Below are 25,140 nucleotides of genomic sequence, written 5' to 3'. Positions count from 1 at the left end.
ACATGGAGCACAAAAATTCTTGCATCTTCTTACCGCATGCATGGGAATGGTTTCTAAGAGATTAAATCGAAGGATTCCAAATCATATTAGAATAATAAAGAATGATTTGGAGGGCTTCCTACCCATGCAAGCTGGCCCTGAAGTACATAAAATCAGCCATTGCCATTACGCACAGAGGTAAGTGTCTCTCAGGTGTTTATTTTGTACCCTAGCTAGAAGAAACTGGAAAACACTTCAAAGGGAGAGTGGATGAAAATACTACTGGCCCTGATGACGGTTGCTAGGCACCAAGCAATGCGGAGAGGCCTACAACATGCCAAGTTTCAAGCAGATTTAGATATTGTCCTAATGAACATGGAGTGCCATTAAAAACCAAGGGTTGCTTTAAAAAATTTTGCCCAGACTATTCAAAAAAGAAAATGATTTCATCTTAGCTTCCTCTTCAAAAACAGATACAAAGCCCATGTAGGTGAACACAATGACAATTGCAAACACGCAGCTCATCATACTTAATTTCCAAATAAAGGAAGATTAAATGGCATTCAAGACTCCTGCTGAGCACAGGCTCAGTGGTTCACTTGCAAAGCATCTGTCACAGATGGGAATCTAAATCCTAACCCACCCATCCTTGTTTCACTCCTGAAAATATCCACATCTTCATGGCTCTTGGCCATACATCCAAGCGTTCTGGGCCCCTACCCACCTTGTGTGGGGTTCAGGCCCACTTCTGAGAGACCTCCGCTACTCCTAGAGCACCTGAGAAGAAGGCTTACATGTGGCACACTGTACCTTACAAAAAGGCATTTCCAGGGGAGCTGCCATCCCTTTGAGTTCATCTGGCAGGAGTCCAGAGTACAATGTACCTCTGTGTCTTCTGTAAAACGTACTAGAGGGAATCAAAGAATCCTAAAATAATCCAGGGCGGAAGGGACCTCTGGAGGTCGTCTGATCCAGCCTCCCACTCAAAGACGGGCTCTTGGCTCAAAGCAGACTTCAGGTCTTTAAGCAGTTCTATCCTTAGATCAATTAAGCTTCAGAGTCTACAGAGTTTGGGGGAATTTTCTGTGGGGGTAAGTTCAAGTCTTTGATCACAGTTGTTTTTGTGGATGCATGACATTTCCTCACCCATATCTGCCATTCTCTTTCATACTTTAGATCTAGACATTGGTTGGAAATAAAATAAGATCCTAAATCTTCCCAGATTTTGGAATATAAATACAATCTTTCCAGTTGTTTTCCGTCTGCTTAAAATGTTTCTGTGAACGTAATTTGATTCTAGTGCTTTCATTCCCTCTCCCCCCATGTGCTTGTTATTACTATTGGTACTTAAAAGATAATTAAAAATCAGAAAACCACCATCACCCCCAACACAAAACACTCTGGACAAGCCCGAATCAGTCACAGAGCTGATCAAAATGCAGATACATAGAAAGACATGAGCTCTATTCCAGAAGTTTTATGTTCAGCTGAGGCCATGATAAGTTTCTCTATAAAAATGCTCGAGGATCCTCAATATTTTTTGCAATATAAAGAATTCACCAGGTCATCTGCTACTAGGGCAGAAGCCTCTGCTTATACTCTCAGTTATCTTGCACCATACCTTCAGAGCATTTATGGTCTGTATTTATCTTCCTATATTTTAATAAATCCTATTTTCAGGTTGTATCAAATCTTGTGTTTCCATCTTCTAATGATATTTGGACAAAATTTCCATTATTTAAAGGGTTTGGTGTTTTTGGTGTGGTTTTTATTTTTTATTTATTTATATATATATTTTGGCTGTAATGAATTAGTTCTTTTCTGTGATTTATTGTGTCAAACTTATTACCTCTATTTTGTTACTCAATTTACTCTTGTAGCAAAATGCATTTAAATAGCCTTCTCCAGTATGATTTTATGGCTGAAGATTTCTCTTGCTTTTCCATAAAACTTTCAATCTCATCTTAACTATTTTCCTTCAAGCCTCACAATAATGGAACCATGTAAATTGCCATAGAAACACCTCTGCTAATAAATTAGACCTCCCCTCACTTAATAGCCAAATTACTTTTAGCCCTCTGTAAAGAGAACTGGTGTACAGATTTCTGGCTTTATGAGCTGGTAAAAATTACCATCATTACAGGAAATACTTATCATCCTACTATCTCCAGCTCTTCTGCCAGTTCTTCAGTTAGGTTGTGATCCACATAGCAGCAGCATTAGCACAGGGAAGAGAAATAGGTGATAGTGCAGTTTAGAGTAGCTGAGGGGAGTTATCCCTTGGGACCTGCATGGGCTGGAGGACTTGAGGACAAATGGATCCTACTCACTGCTGCCCCGGGTGGGGAGAAAGGAGAGGGTTTGATTTCATAGGCAAACCTGGTGACAGCTGAATTTGGCAAAAACCTGGATTCATCCAGTGTAAAAGCCACTGCTGCACCAAGCTATCTACCTGCTCTTCCATTTTCTACAACTGCAGAAAACTTCCCCAAGGGTTTGGGCAACAGCATGCAGAACATCTGCCAGTTGCGTGTCACTGTGCAGTACGCTGCCATGATTCCCAAGGCAGGCGAGCTCCCCTTCACATCCCAAATTGAAATGGGGTGGTGTGGCCAAGCGAATGGCACATTTTGCTACCATTTGGTAGCTTCTGTCATGCCCTAATTACCTCCATTATTCCCAGTAAAGGTTCCGAGTCTTCCTTCTCTCTTTATGTGCACCAAAGCCAAATATTTGTTATTCACACACATACAAAAAAAAAAAAGTTTCCTTAAAATGTATCCTCATGTACCATTCAGTGATTTAATAACATTTAATAATGATCATCATAACATTTCCTTGATGATTACATTATAGGTTTTAGCGTATTATCATATAAGTCTTTTCATCATATGGATTCTGGCATGATGTGCTACACTTCTGCTATTACCTGTATTCACTGATGTTAGTAACCAAAGCCAAGAACTCGAAAAGCAACTGCTTGAAGTTAGCATTCTAAGTCTATATTTAGGCTTCTAAAGCAGCAGTTTGATTTTCAGAAGTGCTGAGCATACAGCTGCTACTTTAACTTTCAGGATAAAGGCCACTGAAATTTGTATTTCTTTTTCCTTTTTTTTTTAAAGAAAGTGGTTTTTCATAGTTTATCTGCTTTTATTTTCATGATACAGCTAGAAAATTTGACAGGTGAAGCAGAAAAGTCTGACTAAATAAATAAAAGCTTTTACAGCAATACTTGAATTCATTGCCATAGGAAATGAGGGAGTTCAGAACTTCAGTGAGTCTTAAAAGGAATGCACATAAATAAAATGTCTTTTAGAACCTCACTTGGCTTAGGTTCTAAATGAACCTAGTATGAGCATTTTCCTTCTCAGATAGGACTGCACATCATTATGTATTTTCCTCTTCAGCTCTTCTATTCAGACACCACCACACTCCTCCATCAAAGGAAAGATAGCAAAGAGACCCAGTATGTCTTTGGTAACATGGGAATTGCCATGTTCTCATTAAGCACCCTAAAACTCACTTTTAGCACTACTTTATGCTCATTTTTAAAATCCCACCTTCCCATTCTTTAGTTCACAAATCCCTCTTAGATTGCATAATATAACCACATGAACAATATTAGGTGTATTCTTCATTTTTGGACTTAATATAAATGTATATCATCCAGGAGTTTATGAAGAATACAGATTTGGCATTCCACACCAAAGGTAACAACATTCAGACTACTGAATTTCAAGCATAACCACAGTATGATAGCTCCACCATGACGATATGTAGCAAGTCAGAGAAGACAAACTAAATACCCATGTAATATCCAATACGGTAATCACGAATCTAGTCCAATAACCTATATTTGGGTAGAAGCCAGTTTCTGAAATTTCATAGGAAAGCACCAAATCCCTATCTGATGCACAGCCAGTAGAAATCTGTAAACATGCGGGAAAGTGGAGGAAGTAGAAGAACTTCATTGATACCCACAGGCAACCCTCTAATGTCAAAATATGTGGCAAAACTAATCTGTGATAGTCATTATTTTATTGTATTGAAGTCCAGCCACCACACTGTTTTATCAGCAAATCCTACAGATTAACTTAAATCTTTATAAATGTTCCATAAATTTCTGCAAACTTTCATACACAAAGCAAACAAAAATACCTGTGTTGTTAGCAATCATATTTACCCTTGATATAATCATATACTATGAAGTCTGTGGAAAACAAAAATAAGATAAATCATACTCAAGGTGTTCTTCTTTATCCTGGCACAAACTAGAAGTTGCCCCTAGTCAGTCTGCTAATTTTACCTAATGTAGCTGGAAGAGTGTCAAGCCTGTCAAGGAGACAGACATGCTCACACCTCTTCTCTGCCAGCTGCGCAGTTCTTCTAAATGACTTGTCGTGCATGAAGAAAAGATGGAAGACTTTCTGCCTTAATCCACTACTGTGTCAGAACAAAGTCTTCAGGACAGTGACTCACTACAATGACTGAAATTGCATTATTACTTATTTTAAATATATATTTGATTTGAATAACTTTACATCTAGCAGAAAGTTCTCATCCTCTGTCCTGTTCCTACATCAACACTTTATACCACATGAATTTGTAATAACAAACATCACTGAATCTTAGACTTCAGTACTTTTTCTTTCAGGAATGGAATGCAGAATTTAAAACATACATATCTACTTTGATGTGAGAAAAGGAAGAGAAAGCAAAACTGCAAGGGCCACACTATAAAGGTGGAACTTGTCTCAATGACATAATTCCAACTTGTCAGCTACAAATGTTTCTCTTAACATCAGAAATTCTCACTATTTTTGAACAAAATTATCATGACCCATAGATCACAAGAAACTGTGCTTCCTCCAATCTGGAATTATTATGCAACTATAAGCTATCTGAAGGTAACGAGAGACTACTGTCTTCTTGCCCATTTTTTTTTCTTTTCTCCAAATAGAATGCTTCCTTTATTAATTTATTTTAATTCCAGCATTACAAAATTAGAAACTTCTGGTAAATGAACGGCCATAGTTTCAAGACAACCACTCACAAATTAACCTCAAAATACAATGGCTATATCCATGATTCTTGGAGCTTAGCTGGTTCAAGTTATTAAATCACAAAAATTAAGGAGTTTTGGGCACAAGGGCTATCTTAATACAGAATATAAGCAGTTTTTGTTTTTTTTTTTTGTAGGAAGCAGACTGGGTAATTATAGTGGGAATGCTCCTTCCTTCTCAGTGAGACAGGATAGGACTAGAAAAAAAAGCAAGGTTCTGCACACTTGTCAGCAATGTGACAGAGTGCAGTCTCATAACATTTACTTCAGGCAGAGGGATAGGGTCAGAAAAGCATCGGCAAAATCCCAGTTTAGTGGAGTTTTGTTTTTATATTTTATTTATATATATGTATGTATATATTTTAAATATACTTCATCCTTCTTCTGAAAATTAAATACAATATTTTTTCTTCTGCAATCCTACCACATTGTCCTATCTGTACACAAACTGAGTAAGTCTGCAGAGTACTTCAAGGAAATCCTAAGATGAAAGCAACGAGATATGCCCATCTCTGCCAAAACTCACTTCATGCCAATGGCCATGGGTATCGTGCTACCTTTTCAGAACAGCTGATAATTGGAGAATTAAACATCAGAGAAAGCATGTGTAAACACAGAGGAGAGCAGGTTCCCACAAATACATATCAGCAACTTCAAAGCTAGCTTTATTTACAACAAGATGGGAGCAACTGCACTTGCCACTGGCTGGAAACTCAGGAGCAACAAGCCCAACGGTGCATGGAAGCAATGCCCTCCATCAAATCTCAACCTGCTGCCTTTCATTTAAAGATGAAATGCTGTATAGGTGGCAAAAAAATTTCTCTGTGGAATATTAGGTATTACAACTAATAAGGATTCATCTTTTGATGAAAAAAAAGGAAGAAAATATTAAGCATGGACTAAAGATAACACTAGCACCAGTTTCCTTCTCTTCACAAAATGAAGAGTGACATTATCTACAGGCTATTTCATTTGAAACAATCTAAAACTATTGGAGCAATGTTGTGTATTTTCTATTAAAAAATTTCTTCCCCTAACATTTTTCATTAGATTTTCATTAGATGTACATGAAAATCTTGATTCAGAACTAACTTTATAAAGCTCAAAAAATGCCAGTGAAATTCTTATTCTCATATTTTGTTTCAATGCAACAGTACTTTATTGTACTTCTAAAATGCAAGAACCACCAGACACTCTTCTTCCAATTGTACCATATAAGAAAAAAGTAGCTGAAAAATCAATATTACACTGATAGATCTAGTGCTGTGACAGAGGAATCCTAACCCCACATCTCCTGTTCTGGTAATTTTGCACAGTTAAAGAAAGTGAAAATGCTATGTAAACTCACACATTCTTAGGTACAGACATGTAAAACAGTAATTTGCTATGATAAATGCCACTTGCTTTGAGAAAGCTCTTGATACTCAGATACCAGCTGGTGATGATATATACATTTTCTGTTCACATTACAGAAAAGGAACCTAGTATCTGGAGAAAACTCAGCTTAGCAGGATTGCTTCTTCCAAGCAAGGGGCAAGATCGTCTTTTATTCTTAGCAGTGCCCAGCACAATGTGCACTGAGCTACCACTAAGGCTCCTAGCAGCTTTAATTCTTTAAATAACATTACTGCAATCTAATGGCATAGATGGCACAGATCAATCTGACAACTACTCTGAGCTGCTAATACAAATGCTGTGTGCCACTCAAGTGATAATGCGCTATGTGACTGCACTACTTAAGATAGCAAACCCAAGAAGACAGCTTTACCTAGATCGGTATGGAAGATATTTTCATAAAGATACACAAAATGCTTCTAGAACCAATTCCAGCCTATTGAAGTTCAGCCCACCCCTCCCCTCCAAATCTGAAACCTATGTCAGAAGAAGACCACTACTATACTGGACAACAACGACCATGGACCCTGGCCCTCCTCCATCCTCCCAAATGCACATGCAGACATGCTATCCTGAACAGCAAGCATGATCAGAACCGATACCTTGACAACTGATACCTAAGCTTGTGATTCAGTTGGAAGGGACAAAGCATCTCTGAAAACACCAATATCACTTAAACCTACAGACTCGCTCACATTCAGTGGTAACAATTCAAAAATCAGTATTTGTACATCTTGCTCATATTATTTGTTATAGTTCCATGTCACTTAAAAATAGTTCAGATAAGTATTATTAAATGCAGCTTCCTTAATTTATCCAATAAAATTCTTTCAAGGAAAAGAAAATTTACTTTGCTAACGATTGTTTCTCTAAGGACATAGTTTAGAGAGAAAAACAAAAACATTTTCTACTACAGTCTTAAATTAGTCTTAAAAATTGGTTGGCAGCGCTCCTCACATAATATGCTTCTCACATAATAAGTATTATTCATGTAATTTAGACAGTATTTTTACAGGATTTATTTGTGCTGGTTGAATTAGCACTATCAGTTTGAATCACTTTGCAGAAAGTTTCAACTCAAGGATTTTTATCTTAATTTTATACCTCCTTTGTTTTATGTACAACCAAAGTCTGCTTAAAAATGTATAATTAGCGTTCCTATTAGGACTGAACTGCTTCAAATCACTATATTAACTGTTATTAAAATGACAAAGGCATTGTCATGATACGTACACTTAAAATCTACAAGTGGAAAATAGTATAATACCTCACAGATCATACTTCTATGGGCTTTGTGACCTTCTCTTGACATTGCTAAAATTGTTCTCATGCAGCAGTAAGTGTCATACAGAAGCTGATATCTGTCCTAAATTCAGGTATCCAACTCAAATGCTGGAAGTGGAAGCAAGTGTGGTAAAAGAGTTAGCACACCACTCATTTTCTTATTAACTGAGACTGGATCACTTTTTTTTTTGTTGTTGTTGTTTTAACGCCAGTATTATACTTAGGAAGAGTTGTGAAAACAGCAATGAAATAACAAGAAAGGTTCTCGTCATATTTCTAGGCAATAAAAAGAAAAAGCAGTTTCATCAACATTTTCACATAAGAATTGCACCTAGAGTAGAGTCCAGGAAGAGGATCTGGTGACCTGAAGCCACTGTAGGATCCTCTTGATCCTACGTTACTTATTTCCACGTTCATGTCCTATTTAGAAGGTGAACTTAACAAAAGTTCACAGGAGTTCAGATCTGGAAAGAGGTTCATACTAGTCACCCTCCACATCTGCTGATATAGAGAAAACAATGACAAATTAGATGTCAAGTGGATCCAACCACAGATTACATTACAAACAGCAGTTTTGCTTCACCTGGCTTTAGAAATTCAAAACTGCAATTCCAAGTTTCACTAAATTACTTGAACACCCTCAGGAGATCAGTAGCAACCACTAGTGGTCTATAAAAGAAACCTTATCAACAAAAGATAAATGTAACAGCAAAAGTCAATAAAACCCTGGAAAAACAGAAGCATGCATATAAAGAAGAGATCTCAATTTTGAAAAGCATCGTGTGTGAAATCTAATGGCATCTGGGTGATATGCTAGTGTGCTTAAGAAAAAGGCAAAAACAAAAAAACTTTTAGCTTCTTTTTATTGTCTTTCAGAGTAATTTTGCTGAACTGTCTTCCTAGAGAATCTGAGAAGTGCCAAAACAAATGCAAAACACAGCAGGATATTTTCCAACATAAAGTGCCAGCATTCAGACAACACTGGAGACTGACCTAGATGCCACAGAGCTCATCCCATGCTAGCTCTTGGGCCCAAAGAAATTCCATTTCATTACTAATATAGACCGAACACAGTTACCTCAAAACTCACACACTGGTTATTACATACTCTGGTTTACATGGGATACAGTATCTCCTCTGTACAGTTGGAAAAATGATTCATGCACCTGCTTTACCTAATTTATCTTCAGGTACCACTAGCCATCTTTTGGAGCACATTAGAAAAGTCAACTCAAAAGGCTTAAAAAAAAAAAGTACAAAAAAGCAATTTTTTCAGCCACTTGAAATTTAGCACCACTCTAAAACTTTCAAGTAGTGAAGCATCAGCAGTAGAACAGCACAACCTTACATTGCTAAGCCACCTTAGAAAGTGTCAAATTGGTGCTCTGCTTCCTTTTTCTAGAAAGCGGAAAGGCTAACAGGGAAGCAGATACTTTGCTAAAAGTGAGTAGAAAACCCACTTGTGATGAGAGATGGCACTTGTTGTTAATGTGTCCAAGTAATAAACATAGCCTGTTTCTGTAACCTGTCTTCTAAGGAAGTTTCCCAGCAAGGAACTTTATTGGAAAGTCTGTGAGGATTCTGCTCTGATAAGGTTTCTGAGGCCTTATAGAGATCCATTTTTCTAATATCTGGGACATTTATATCTGGACTCAAATTTGCTAGGGAATTGATGAAAATAGGGACAGTATCTAGACCATGCTGCTAGGTTTGTTTTCCTCAGAGAGAGGCTGAAATGTCTTGGGCCCTGCCATCTCCTTTATAGTCCTTATATATGACTCTCCACTGAAAACTCCTTGAAATAAAGCTACCAAAGGACATCATGAATAGAAAAAGTATCACAAGTCTGATGCCAAGTTGTCAGCTTCTTTGTGACACTACATTGCCAAGATTCTAGTGCAAGTTTCATTGTGCCATTTCACAGATTTCCAATTTCTCCTGCTTCACACTGCTGTTAAAACAAAATTTGACTTCAAAAGAGATGTTTTGAATAGAGAGCTATATCACAAATAAACCAACATGCTGATATTTTCTACCTTTTCTCCCCCCCTCAGTTTCTAGCTGGGATTGCCATCTCAGCTTAGTACCACTCTTCTGGCTCTCTGCCACCCTGAGATGAAGAATTTTTGCTGAATACTCCTTCACAATTACTGAACTCTCAGCAATGAATATTCTTTATAACAGGACAACTACTGGGGGGTGCTTTCAACTCCAGGGTTCCAGATTCATGACAGCTTCTTGAAAGGTCCAGAAAAGCACAGGATTTAATTTTGCCAATAGCAAATAGCACCTTAAATGTATCTGCACAGCATTATTTCATAGCAGTAAGCACCATTACTTTGGGTTTACAAGCCACAGCTTTAACGGCCAGCCTAATTAGCAAACCCATAAGAGGGGACTAAAGTGATGTTCTTAAAGTTCTCCTTTATGAAAGAATAAAATTCACTATGAATACTTGACCCAGTCAAATTCAGATTTTCAGATTTTCCCAAAGTCATACAGATCCAAGTACACAATCTGTATGAAGCCAAAGATTATTACCAACTAAATGGGCAATTTGAGGCAAAAATGCATTTTCAGATGTCTACCTGAGTTTGGCTGTTCCTACATTACTGTCTCAAGGTGAACTTCTCAGCTGAAAACCTTGAACCTTCCACTTTCCTTAAATTTAATTACAATAACAAGATGTAAGTCTTCAGCTTCAGTTGTTTTCTTTTAAATCAAATCCAGTAAAAGAAGAAGACTACTGACCAAAAAAAAAAGGTTTCAAGAAAAAGCGTTGAAAAAAAACTGTTTCAGCATTATGAGTCTCAGGTATTCCCAACACATTAATTGATCTCCTTTATTTTCTTCCCCTCCAAGCCAGCAGATGACTGACCACAAAACCATAAACCAAACAAACAACGTCAAAAAAAATCTCGTCTTTCTGGATTTTGAATTCCAAAGTTCTGACTTTCAGGTTTTGCTTCCCACCCCTGAATGAGGTTTCATTTAATCCACTATCATGCTTCCAAGAGTGAACATAATCAAATGCCAAAGGAAGATCAATTACTGGACAGGCATGTAGTTCTCCCAGATTCTCTCCCAGCTTTCAATTATTTTTGGTTTAGGGGGTTTCTTGAGCCTGATGAAGTGTGTCTATTTATTAACCCTCAATGGACCGCTCATCCAAATTCTTCTTCCATTCTCCCCTTGAGTTCATGTAAACTTTCTCTATTCTTATAGAACAGTCATACTTCATACTAAACCTCTTGGTTGTTCATGAAGTAAATGTCAAAGGGGAATGATACAAAGAATGAGTCATTTCTCTCTCCTGACTCAACTTTGCCTGGGAATGCTATTTTCCTGTAAGGCTACAGGGAAAAGGTGGAAACTACTGCTCCTTGCACAAATCAGTTAGATTGCAAGTACAAAAACTAATTTTAATAAGCCAGCAAAACAAAAAGCTTTACTGAAAGTCATAAAAGGCTTCTATGTGTTGGTCGTTTTCCATCTTTAAAGCTTAGACTATTCTATGATTCACTGAAAGCAGGATGAAAAAAAAAAACACTGAACATTTGTTCACTAAAACATCACTGAAAAGCATGAAAAATTCCACCAAGAACTCAAGTCTACTTATCAGCAGTGTAGTCTAAGCTTACTTGACAAACTAGATTCTGTTGTTGCAGGATTATGAGTATTTTAGCATGAAAAAATTAGTTTAGGTTGAGGAGTCATCACAACCATCATATCTAATCCACATATAACACAGATTCTATAACTGCATTTGAAGTTAGAGTCTATCTTTTTCCAGAAAATAGTGAGAAAAAAGGTTTTAATTTTTAAGTAAATAATATCCCTGTAAGAATACAGTGCTTTTACTTTCCTCCTTCCTCCATCTCCCTGTTCTAGCACTCAGTGATGGAAGCAAAGACAAGTATAAATCACTATATGCCATCAATGCAAAATTGTTCCTGAGAGTCTGGCTACATGCCCAGGTTTTCACTTGCTCCATGATAAGTGGCATTCTCTTCAGCTAGGATTTGTCCAGCCTCATCAATAAATACCTCGAGCATGGTCATGTGATGGACATGATGAGATTAGATTCCAAAACATTTAGGGCTGTGTGCAGTGTTTCAAAATTTTAACAAAGATGGTAAATATCCTGAAGCACAAACATATTTTTTTTTTTCTGGCATTAAATGCCTGAACAAGTTCTTGTACAGTCCTTATTGGCGAGCCATAACAAGAGGGCTTTTTAAAATTCACTTTTTTTTTTTTTCCCTGTACATTATTCTGTGGGCTGTTTTTCCCTTGGTGTTTGCTTTACAATCACCATTTTTCTTACCTATGCGTGATGAGGGAGGATACATTATCATCTGCTTCTTAGGAAGCCAGATCTGGATTTGTTTACAAGCTTTCAGTTCTTTCTTTTCTGATTTAGACCAGGGGATCTAAAATAACAATTTTTAATATGACAAGTAAGTACAACAGATTTAATGCCACAATCAGTCTCTCTCTCTCTAGTCCAATTAAAATGCGTTTGCTGATAACAGAACAGAATAACTACATAATTATTTCTATACTATGTGGGGCTCCAGCAGGTAATGCAGAGAGAAGATGCAGAGACATGACAGAAGTATCCAAACAGCAGAAGAAACACAACAAACTGTTTGCAAGCCGTTCAAATGAGACTCACCAACTGAGCTCAATTTGAATGCTTCTGGTTTTGCTAAAGCAATGCAAGCTTAAAAGTATTTATCAGAACTCAGAACAATTGAACAATATGTTTCAATATAGTCAGAAGCAAAGGCATACGTCTGGAACCAAAGAACGCAGGCCAAACTTATCAAACTCTCATTACATATGAGAGCAGCAGGTCTTCAGGGTGGCTTCCAGATCATGTGCAAGGTCAGCTGATCACAAGCATCTGGGCAAAGCTTTTGGATAAGATGGTTGATAAGATTCCAGGATGTCCAAGAAAAAACACTGAACCAGAAAAGTATTATCAACTTTCTATGCCATGTTAGTGAAAGCATCACTGAAAATTTGATCTAATGTCCTTCCTTCAAATATGGATAGAATACTCATCAGTATTCCTCAGTATTCTTCCCTGGCTTTGTTTTGTTTATTTGTTTTTCAGGTAAGAATAACAACGCCACCAAAAATCAACAACCAACCCCCCCCCCCCCCCAAAAAAAAAAAAAAAAGAATTATAAGGAAAAAAATAGTGAAACTACCGAAAGGTTATGGTCCTTATCACAAAGACAATTAAACTATGACTCAAGCGTAATCTGTCAGAATTTACATGGAGCTAGCAAACGTTTTCATTCTTGATGCAAATTTGTAGTAGTAGTAGGACAATGTATGGAGGGATTAAAAGGATCCACTATCTTTTTTTTTTTTCCTCCAGGTTACATTATTCCTAAGCAGCTTAAAATTAGAGCTGAGGTTATATTTACAAATATGCTATACATTTTTCCTTTTCTTGATAGGGGAATCATTACATGAGATTATAAGATCAGTGGAAATCAAGATTAGACGATCACCTTTACAATATGGCCTGATCACTTTACAATATAGCCTGATCAAGGCTGGACTAGATGATCTTAGATGTCTTTTCCAACCTAAATGATTCTATGATCTATGGAGTTTGGCTCCAAATTTGAGCTTGTGCTCACCTCTGGGTCCTGCAATTGTTTAGTTCATTTGGTCTCTACCTACTCCCATAGGGTCAGACAGACTTTCAGGAGGTCATAGGCCAATTTATTTTAAGCTGATCATGGAAAGAGGCATTGTGTTAAGCTCCCTATGGATTTTCATTCTTCCAAAAGGCCAAAGGCTCTGCTGAGGCCAGTTTCCCTTCTGGGCTGGAATGGTAAAGGCACATCAGCTTCTGTAGCCAGGGGCACACAGAGTGCAATGTGGTTATCATTGTAGCTTTCCTCATTCAGCCCTCTGCTCTCACTGACTATATACACTTACGTATATGCATCGATTACAGGCAATTTTCAACACACTCCTAATCAAAGCTTAGAACTGTCACCCATGGGACAACAGCGAAAAGCCTTACCTGCTCTGTCACTATTTCAAAAGCTGAACAGCCTTGTCTCCTGCACAGGCTGTCAGAGGGACCTGCTACCAATCCCAGCAAGACAGAAGGGAAGGTGCAAGGAAGACGAAGAGGCACCCCTCCTACACACGCAGCTGCTGCTCTGTCTGCACACAGAGACAAGGGAGAAGCCTCCAGACGGGTGCCTGCTACCCAGAACGCCTGTGTCAGTACAAGTGCGTGCTTTTGTTATAGATGTGGAATGACAGGGACAAGGCATACCTCTGACAATTATGCAGCCTCTCAGTGATGTGAGATGCTATCAACACCACCCAGAAACATCCACAACTCTGGTCCCCAGGAAGATCTCAGAAGTGGGATGCAGCACTCCTGTCAAGGGCAGAACCAAGCTCTTATATTTCAATGTATTTGTTCAACAGAGGCTTTGACAAAAAGCCAAAACATACTGAAGAGCCAGTGATTCAGAAGTCCTTCTTTGGCAATTATTATTCTTTTAAGAAAAGGAAAGCTATAACAACTTACACACTTTATCATCCAATGAAACCTTTCTTTGTATTCTATTGAACAGCATCAGCAGGCACACAGGCTAGGAGCCATGTCAGTTCAGGCCTGGATAGCAGAGGGAGGGAATTAACCATAAAAAACACTGACTGTTTTAAACACACTCCTATAAATTCATACCAGAACCCAACAATGTTACTTGCCTACCATGGAAAATGACTCAAGTAACTGAGATGAATAGAGCAGAGAAGCACATGAGCAGCAGCTTGAATACAAACTGTGATCTCTGTTCCTTTGAAAGGAGGATATCTCTGTGGTAACCTTTTTCAATACACAATATGAAAGCAAAAGTAAACACTTCCAAAAGGATCTGTCAGCCATGACTGAATTTATTTAAGGAGATATTTATCAGAAATATTTCCATAGTAGCATCAACACTTACTTCTCTCAGACACTGCATTACATTTTCCCTAGATTGGCTCCTGTTCTTAAAACCTTTAAACCTTATGTCCCTCATGTAGCCATACCTTCTGTAAGGTGACTACTGTCTACACACTCAGAACTTTGCGGAACTAGACCTTCCGAGAGTTACAAATACTTTTCAGCAATTTTTCCCCTCTTTTTCATTCACTCCATAAGATTTAAGTATGTAAAGTTCATCTGAATGACTCAAACACATTCTCATATTTCATAGCCTCTGAAAGGCTAAAACACTCAACTTCATCTGCTTTTTCTTTTTTCCCCTGTAGGCTGTCAAATACTTTCATACAACAGCCTGATGCTTCAGACTGAACATAAAGTAGCTGCAGTGCTGGTTTTTATCATAGGAAAAATGGAAAATGGAGACAAAATAGATTGGATGTTAATATTTATATCCCAGATTAAAAATAATTCTGAAACTGCAATGTAGTTTTAAAGAGTGTTTTAAAATGTATTACACACTTACTTGTAGTAAACAAAAGGTAATGCTGAAGTTCAGACTGCTATAAACAACAACGTATTTATGCCAGGATGAAACCATTACACTCTTGAGACTGATAAAAGTTATATAATTGTCAAATGAGAAGTAGAATTCAGTGAAAATATTAAATAAGATTAGAGCTATAAAAGACATCGGTGACTTGATTCACAGCTAAATTTTGATTTTGGGTTGGATAAGTGAAAAACAAATTATGGTTAATGATTTATAAAAATTAGGATACAAGTTGTTTGCTTTAAAGGAGATGTATCCATTTTTTGATGGTAGAAGTCAATGCAACATCAAGTGTATACCAGCTGTCCTGGGTGGGATGGACATGCCAACTATTACCTACTGTTCTCCCTACTTTGCGTGCTTGGTTTTACAGCAAACACCAAGTGAAAATACAGTACTGTTCAGTTAGTATAGTTGCAGATATTATTCAGTATTTGCATAAACAGATGCTTATTTAGCTTCTAGGACTCAGGAGGCACCTGAGGCATTTGATAGGAGTGGGAAGCTGGAAATCCTTTCTTTCCTTCCTTTTGTTGCAAGGACAGCAGGGACTTTTAAGAACGGAGGCAGCTGAATTTCTTATTCTACAGGAAAACAATCCTTAATAGTTAAATGCCCCAAGATCTGTCAATACAGTGGTAAAAATTGTGTGCTTGAGATCTTAGTTTGTCATTGTTATGATCCAGTGTTAACAGCTAAAGAAGGTGAATAGGAACTGTTCATTCTCTTCGAAGCTATTTTATGTTACAGTCTTTCATCTCAGTCAACCACTCCTGAAGGGCATTGATGTGTCTTTTGTTCAGATTCAGACATTGTCTTGAAGACCATAATGAGGAGAACCTGTTTGTTTTTAAATACAAGTTTAGATTGTGAAACAATTATGAAACCAGATCTTTAAATATTTTTTGTGGCCGCATGTTCAGCTGAGTAATCTCATTTAAACAGGAGTTTTTGTTTTAAAGTTACTCTGACAAACAACAAGGCCACACAAGGATAACACTACTATAAGTGGCTGTCAATGAATAAAAAATAATAATAAAATAACATGCAAGTTCCGCTTCTGTGTGAGCGTATGCAGTAGAAACAAAATATTTTTAAATGTCCATGTGAAAAGCATTCATCAAGCTTCAGATCAAGGAGAAATAGTAATAAATTGGCTTACTCTGTTACTAACTAGAAAAACATTTCAACATACCAGATGAGGATAATCATATGCAAAACACGATTTTGTCAGTTTCTAATATAAGCTACCGACAAGTACATTTTACAAGCAGAAGACAATAGCAAGCCAGCATAAAAGGAAGAATTCTAAAACCCCAACCTCTCCATCAATGTGAGTGTAACAGGACAGCCTGAAAAACAGTTGCACAGCTGCCAACACAGCTAGCTGGGGAACCACATACATGCCACTTTTGGAAAGCATATACTATGGGAGTTGAGCACCTGCTCCTGCCATCACCAAATTTAGTTCATGTGGCTAAAGGTGTTGACACCACTGTTACAGAGACTGAAAAGCGACTGTTGTAAGTACTATCAGCAACAAGAGGAGGCTAACAGTTTTACCTGTAACAAGTATGTGCCTCGGATCACGGGATTCTGCATTAGAGACCAAGATCTGCATGCATAAGCCCACTGTGAGGATCAAGACATCAATTTATGCCATTCATGTATAAAAGTTCTCAGGTATAAATCAAGTGGTTTAGCTAAGCAAATACAGCTGGTCTAGCTCCCTTGCCTAGGTTTAGGTGCAACACAACTTACTAAGGATGTCGTAAGGAGAACATGCTGTGCCAGCTTTCCAGCATCTGCCAGAAATGCAACATACTGAAGAGATGTTAATGAACATTTCCCACTGCTTACTGGACATCTTCCCCTAACTGGAGAATGTCCAACATTATATTCTTAATAGAAAAGTATCATTGATAAGCATGAGCTTTTCGTGGTTAGAATACTGAGCAGAAAATAAAGTTTGTTCCATTGGATGCAAACAGACTCATTTCCAGAATTGTCCAGCATTTATCAATAGTGAAATTCAAGGATGGTCTTAGCTTGCTTTGGACTACAAGCTGCCATTCAGCCAGCAGAACTGAAGAGCTGCAATGGCATAAGAACCCTCAGATTTTAGGAAGTAGAAGACAGAGAAAAAGAACGAATTGTCCCTAAGAGGAAGAGACAATCAAAACTTTGATGGACATACAAAACATTTTCTTCCCTTCTGGGAATTCTGCCCTCTTGGCAAGCAGCACACCCATTCTTTTATTTCCAAGGGAATTATGCAAAATTGTTGGGGGGGGGGGGGGGGTTCTAGTTTGCACAAGTACAGGGAGTATCACCTTTACAGTCAATGATTTTGCACATGTCAGCAAAGCCTGAGGTTCCAACAATTGTTTGTCAATAGCATAAAATAAATCAGTGGATAGATGTGGGTCACTTAGTCAAGCAGACTCCGGTGAGGTCAATGGGAGGTACTCCAAACCATGGTATAATACTAACTATACATGAAGGAATCTAAAACTATTGAATTTCTAGGCAGAGTTACTTATTTCCTAATATTATTGATAGGATTCTGATGAACTCAGAAACAAAAGTCTAACATCCCACAGACTTGCAGAGGGATGATGATACTTGTACCAAAAAGACAATACAAGTAGTACCTGCCATTTTGGAAATTTCCACTGTTTTTAAAAGACTCTGTTACTTTTGCAGGAACAGGAATTAAACAGTGAAACAGTGAAAACAACAGCACTTAAAATCTCTTATTTGGCCTGCTTCCATATTTTTCCTATCTTTCCTGAACAGCATAACAAAAAAGGCATCCCACAGTGAACTTGAGGTTTGATAAACAGGAATAATTACCACCTGGAAAAGAAAAAAATTTGAACATGCACTTGATAAGTCAGATTTAGAAAGCTTACACAAAGAAAGGAAAATTGGTAATCAGGGCTGTCTAGAGAAATAGGATAAATCACTGTTTGGACTAAACCAATAAACTTGCCATCAATCAGAACCAAAACATAGTTAACATTTCAAAATATCTTACATAAAAACATACAGCCTGTTTCAAGTGAATATTTCAACGGACTTGGACCAGTTTGTGTAACAGAAATGTTCTTCCACAACTTCTCTTCCATAGTCCCACTGTAAGCGAATAGGAGTCTCTGTTTCTTCTAACAGTCTTGCAGTCGTCTGTACAAAGGTCCTTCCTCTGCAGCTCCTCTAAACTAGAACAACCCTTTTTGAATAGTCAAATTTTGTCTCAGGGGATTTGAAAGATAAATACATGCCTACCTGAAACCCACTTTTTGCCTTGGTCTGCACCTCTTAAACCTCCTCTCCATACTACTTTATATGCTGCATAATGTAAATGTACTTGAATTGTTACAGCATTATATATAATTCATTATTTAATTCTGAAAGCCTATTATGACACTTCTCAGTATCTTACTGATTCAGTGAGGCACTGTTACACTTTAATAGGGAAGATGCTAATGGAGGTGAATCTCTAGCATTACTTCTGTTAAGGCTAACCAACTCTTTCCATTATTAAGATACTGTTTTCAGCTGCTTTTAATTGTGATATTCTCAAGAGTTAATACAACAGTTTTGTAGGCTGGTTTCTGCTTCAGGCTGAATATCTGTGCACTATTTCAGCCAAAAGAGTTTAACAATATCCATTGTTCTAACCCAGTCAAAAAAAAAACCTCATCACCTATTTTCTTTAGTGACCATACAGTTTGCAATAACATCATAAGAACTGGCAAATTAATGGCCTTTGTGTCAGTGCTGCATCTTTTGCCTTGCCAACCCACTTAAGGTTAGCCAGATGGGCTCTTAACTCCATCTGCACAGGCTTCACAGAGACTTGCTAAAACTTAACACTTAAATTGTCATTACAAATACTAATCTGGCATCTTACAGCTTCTGCGGAGCAGCATGCATGCGTCACACCCACAGAGCCGAACAAGGGCTACAAAGGCGTACAAGGACTCATGTAATAACTGTTCTACACTGGTCTGAACCAAGGTGGAATAAAGCAACCAACCTTTGAGTTGGGCCCACTCTCTGAGTATTTCTGCTGCTGGCATCCAGACATCATTGGGAAGGACACAGCTGAGTTCAAAAGCAGAAGGGCTAAGACCAAATCAGGGGCAGATTCAGACTGGGAGAACAGTGTGCTGACAATGGAATTGGAAAAGGAGAAAGAGGAAGCTGGATGGAGCACTGGGATTGTTTGGTTACAGAAATGAGGCCTAAGAGCTGAACGGAATATCAGACCAGTGTTAATTAGAGAAATGGTCAGGGGTCCAAAGATGAGGATGGTACTGAGATCAAATGGGAAGATGGGCAACATATGGAACTACTGTGGAGGGGAAACCATACTTAAAAGCACATAGGAAAAGGGAAAGGTCTAATGGAAGTTTGACTGGAATGAAGAAACTAACTTGGCAAAGCACAGGTAATGAATCTTAAAAAGGACAACTTCATCCCCAAAAACAAAAACAAAACAGACACAAAGATGAGCGAGATCTCAGAGCAGATCAAGAGCTGATAAACAAAAACAAAAGTACAGGGTGGATGAGGACAGTGGGACCACTGGTATAAAGAGAAGCAGAAGACTGGGATTTGACTGAGATGTGGAGAAGTTCAGAAGGAAGCATTTTTGGAAAAAAAGCACTGGAAAGAGCCCCTTTTACAGAGATGAAGTCCTTCAGTCCCTTCCAGACCCTGGAATAAAACCAGGCATACTGCGTGCAAACATTTCTGAATCCTGTGAAAGCTTTCCCAATTATTTTTTCACCTGGTCCACACAGAACAACCTCTTACTACTGCCAATTACCACTCAAGTGGCAGAGGTCTTCCCAGGGAATCCAACATTTTTAGCCCTGCTAATAACACTTAGAGGTGTTAATCTCTGCTTTACTAGATTCTTCCTCTCAAAGCCTAGGAAATTACACCACTATGTCAGGAATGATAGAAAGGCTGTAGATTTCAACATTCAGAAGAGGTCCCCTCAAATAATTCATCACACAAGATGAAATTGTGATGACACAGTCCTACACACTTCATAGAAATTAAGATTTGCTGCACCCAGTACAAAAGAAATGAAGGCTGTCCTACCTTTCACCCATCCTTTTTGATTAGAGTCCATGGGCTCAGAACAGATCGCTACAGATTTTTTTCTTGTCTTGACAGTCTTTCTACAACATTCCTCATAACAGTCTGGATGATGTAAGACACTGACTAATTACATTCACAGTGGAAGCTGTAACCGACTCACTTTACAGATGGGAAAACTGAGACCACAATTTACCCAAGGCCATACAGTTTGCTAATACGAGAACCAGCAGATGGGCTTGAATGTCTTCCTCTCAACATTGAGTGCTTATTCTTCCACCCCTGTGCTTCATTGCTGTTAGGGATGCTGAGTTGAGATGACCTCCCCCTACCAAAGACAGGAATTCTGAGGACTCTTCGCAATGTTGAACATAAATTCCATTGTCTTCAGCTTCCTTAGCATCACACACAACAGCAATTCTCAATCTTTCGAGAGCAAGTCCTCAATGATTTTTTGAATGATCTCTTATCTTCTCCTCACTCCAGTCCCTTTCCACACTCCTCAAGTCCTCCCTTCCAGCTTCTGTTGCTTACTTCTCACTTTTCAAATTACATAGCATCCTCCAGCTGTAGTAACACTGGCATGGGGCCCAAGCTAATAAACCTATCAGAGCTTATTAGCTTGGTATCCAGTCTACCCCATCCTGCACCTCACCTCTAATGTGAATGTATCTCATTACTGTACAGTACTATATTTTTTATTACTATACAATACTATACTATTACTATACTATATATTACTATCACTCACTGGTTGGGAACTGTCACACAGAAGATGATAGCAGTGAGAGAAGAGAACCAAAAGCTTTTGAGTAGTATTTTTCCTTATCTTTATGCAGATAAAACATCCCTTCTTTTCTTGACCCCTCACCCCCATTTTGCTGTCTAACACTTTCTGGCTTTGCACAAGAGAAATGGTTACAAGCAAACTGCTCAATATGCTGACTTCAGAACTCATCAATACAGAAAATTATGAAGTTTGTTACGCCGTTATGTTTGTTATATTAACTACAAATACAATAGCTATCTAGCCACATGCCCTTCTACTGTGCCGGTCTGTTTCAAATGCAAAAAGATTTAATTTTTTTTTTCTTTTTGTACAGGAATCGCCCACTCAACTGGATACTACCATAATCACCAGTTAATAAAGCAGCCACAGCCCCCTGAAAGGCAAGTCCCCTTCCACACGCAGGTATTCACACAAACACCTCCTGGCACAAGCACTGACAAACAAGCACAAATCCCATCTTCCCTTTCACAAGGTCTTATTGCAAGTTTAACAAATTAGTCTGAAGGTAACATCCAATTATAAACTGACATAAAAATGCAGAAGATTTTTTTTTTTAAATTTAAATATTGTACAACAGGATTTCCTTCCTGTAATAAGGATAAGGGAAAGTAGAGCTATCAAAACCACACAAGGAATTTTCTCCTGTTATTTATCCAATGTATAAACAACTGACTGAATTGCCTTCCATGGAACGTGCTGTAAACCTTGGTTTTAACCTCATTATGTTATCGCCATGCTGTGACATTGACCAGGCTTGTGCCATTTGCGATTGCCAGTAAAGTGACAGAGGCATTTTCCTCTCAGCTTCCTACCTCAGGCAGTCTATAGTTTTATTCCTAAATGTACATTATCTCTGTTCTAATGCATAATTGCAGGGATAACAAGCAGAAAGCCTCCATATCTGTCACAGCCTCTCATGCAGGCTAGCTTCAATTCCCTTCCTACTAGCTCCAATTTTTCTGACTGCATCAAGAGAATACAAAATTGTTATTTGCACAGGGTCATGCATGAGCTTTTCTACTTGCAAATTTAAGCAAAACCTCAGCAGAGTTCATTAATACTAAAACAACATTGCACCTAATACAACTCCCCTCCATTTCTGCAGGTTTAATAGTTTTCCAGACAACACATTGTAGAAGTAAAACCAAAAACTGCCGGAGCCAATTTCAAGCTTTTGTTATTACTACATGATATCATTCTAACATATTTCTTAAAGCAAGTGGCAGAAATAACTCCAGTAAGCACAAAAATACAAAATCTGGGTTTTAGTATACATATGTGCATCTTGAAAATGAGAGTCTAAGCTACCACCCCTAAACTTGATATAAGCGGCTCGATAATTTATAGGAATAATTATGGAAAGTCAGATTGCAAAAGAACAGTCAGTATGTGTGTGGTTTTTTGGCCTAAACTTCTAATGCATTACAGTTAATCACAATTTCTCACTAACACAAAAGACAAGGGATTACTTATTGGAAACTTCTATATTTAGTTCCAATGCTTATGTAAGTTACTGTGGCATAGTAACAAATAGGTCTTGCACCTAAAGACAAGGTTTATGAAAATGGAGATATGAACCTATATTATTGGTTTTTCGTACACATGAATGAAGTATATATCCCTTCAAGACTCCTATGGAAGACATACAGCAATAAGTATGCCCCATTGGACCAATGGCTGATAACATCTATGAAACTGACAAAGATCATAGTTATTCATCAAAACATTATTTATCATTTTTCTCCTTTTACAGAAAGAAAACAAACCACTCAGTTCAGAATCTCTCTTCTCTCACTACCCTTTACTCAAGGAGCTTATTCAAAATGACTTTTTTTTTTTTTTTTTAACCTCAGACCTGAAAGAAAACATTGTTTGAAAAGTTATGATGAACACTTAGAAGAGGAACTTTTGGACTCAAAGGGAAAAGTGACAGATTATTGAGAAAGTGTTGTTCTGTCACTTTCAGATCTTGTAAAAACAGTTACTATCCATCATATGTTTTCCATAGGTGGTTCCTCTGTGTCTCAGAAAGTTAGGGATGGCTCAGGAAACCAGGGATGTGGGAATTTCTGTGGTAGCTTTACTGCTGAAGAATTAAATTGTAAAATGGAAGTGAAACAAGTTCTTACACAAGTGAAAGTTTCTTCTGGGCAGCTATATGTTCTGTCAAACTCCTGTTTCTGCACAAGACACACATGTGCATGCTATTAACTCAAATGCATGTGTTGCAGACACACTCCATTTCTGTTTCAGATTAAAGCCTTTGGAGCTCTAGACTTCATGGCTACAAAATACCAAAATACATCTGATTCAAAATACATGCTCACAGGTAGAAAAAATAGTCTTGCAACTTCTGTAAAAGCACCAACATTTAGAAGAAGTTATCACCAACCCCAGCTTCCTTCTAGTCTGTTCCATGTGTAGTTTGGCTACTTGAGAGTAAGGCCTCATTCTTCTGCAGTTCTTGCCATCTAGAATAGCTTTCCTTTCACTCTGAGTTTCATCTATTCTTTCATCTCATTGCAAGACTTTTTTTTTGTTTTTAAGAAAAAAAAAAAAAACTTTATCACATCCACTTGCCTCCGCTTTCCCTCCCTATTGCTCAGTACTTTACTCACTGATCACTATGCAATCCTGTGAACAGTTTGGTAATGCAGTGAATGATATACTCAAAAACTTTACTTCCTGACAGCAGGATATACCTGCCAATACATATGACACCCTGAGGAAAAAAATGAAATAAAATAAAATAAAATGAAATAAAATAAACTAAAATGAAATAAAGGCTGGGACTAACAGGAGATAATGCTGAATTGACTCCAGTGGAACATGAAGCATAATTCAATGTCCTGGACAAACCATGTTACATCCTGTCACCTGCACATTTTTCAAATCACAGAACCAAAGGCTAGTGGGCAGTCAGATCTCTAGGGTTTGATCTATAACGTAGAACAGAGTCTTAATTCCACTAGTGCAAACCTCTCCTAGGCCAGTTGATATTAAGTACCCCATTTGCCATTTTTAATCAGTTTTTCATTGAGATCCAAAGAACAAAATGCAGTTGAACAGAGTCCCCATTTCACTTTCTTATCCCCTTACTTCTATGAAACAGCTAGATAGATATCTAAGATAACCATGCCGCCTCATCCTCAAAGCCATTACACTTCTAAAGTCTCCTGAGATTGTAAACATTTAGCTGTTTTGGTTTTGTTTGTTTTTAAATCTAACTCACAACTAACATGGATGTTTTGATGGATTGACTAAATGACATAAAAGATGCAAAAGATGCCTTGGAAAACAGATTCAGAGTAGCAACTCAGCTCACAAATTGCATATATTTTCTAGTAATAGAGAAGTTTCAGTATACCTCATTCAGTTATGAAGTTATTTGAACATACTTCCAACCTAGTACTAGTTAGCAGTAACTGAGATTAGGAAATACCCACACCCAATTAAACTCAAGACAAATTAGAGCTCCCCTAAACTTCAACTCTGCTTCATTTTTCTCTTTCAACCTTGTAAGATAGAATGTGCAATAATCAACCTATTATCTTCGTATAGCCAGAGGATCAATTGAAACTGTGTTTTTATTAAAATATACTAATTTCTGAGAGATGCCATGCTGAGGTGTTCTAAACATACACACTATGGTTCATCATTGTTAAACACTATGTCAAACTAGCAAAGAGATGGCAGCAAAAAAGAAACAACAAACCACAAATTCCCTTTATAAAAAGATAGTATGGGTGTGAAATTAAATGTAAATATTATCTAATATTTAAAAAGTTAACAATTGCTTATCTCCTCCTGCTACTGTTTTTAAAGTTCTTTACAGAGTTACAGTGGAAAAGCACTACACTAAGATTAAAAAAAGTTCCAAAGAAGTCCTGAAGTTTGCAATTTCTTTTATGCAACTTCAAGAGATACATAATAAGATTATTTTCTTACAGAGAACAGCATAGATCATTTCAATTATAATGTCTGTCAGC

At 37.7% G+C, this 25,140-nt stretch overlaps 1 protein-coding gene across 4 annotated transcripts in view; it reads right to left on the bottom strand.

Annotated features, from left to right (window-relative positions):
* The window catches only part of CACNA1C (calcium voltage-gated channel subunit alpha1 C), a 478,980-nt gene that overhangs the window by 371,755 nt on the left and 82,085 nt on the right, over positions 1–25,140 (bottom strand). The gene's annotated exons all lie outside the window — the stretch shown is intronic.

Source organism: Cygnus atratus, chromosome 1 (assembly GCF_013377495.2).
Source record: "Cygnus atratus isolate AKBS03 ecotype Queensland, Australia chromosome 1, CAtr_DNAZoo_HiC_assembly, whole genome shotgun sequence".
Classification (NCBI taxonomy): Eukaryota; Metazoa; Chordata; class Aves; order Anseriformes; family Anatidae; genus Cygnus; species Cygnus atratus.
The sequence above is the reverse complement of the archived record's forward strand: the minus strand, read 5'-3'. Positions and strand labels throughout refer to the sequence as shown.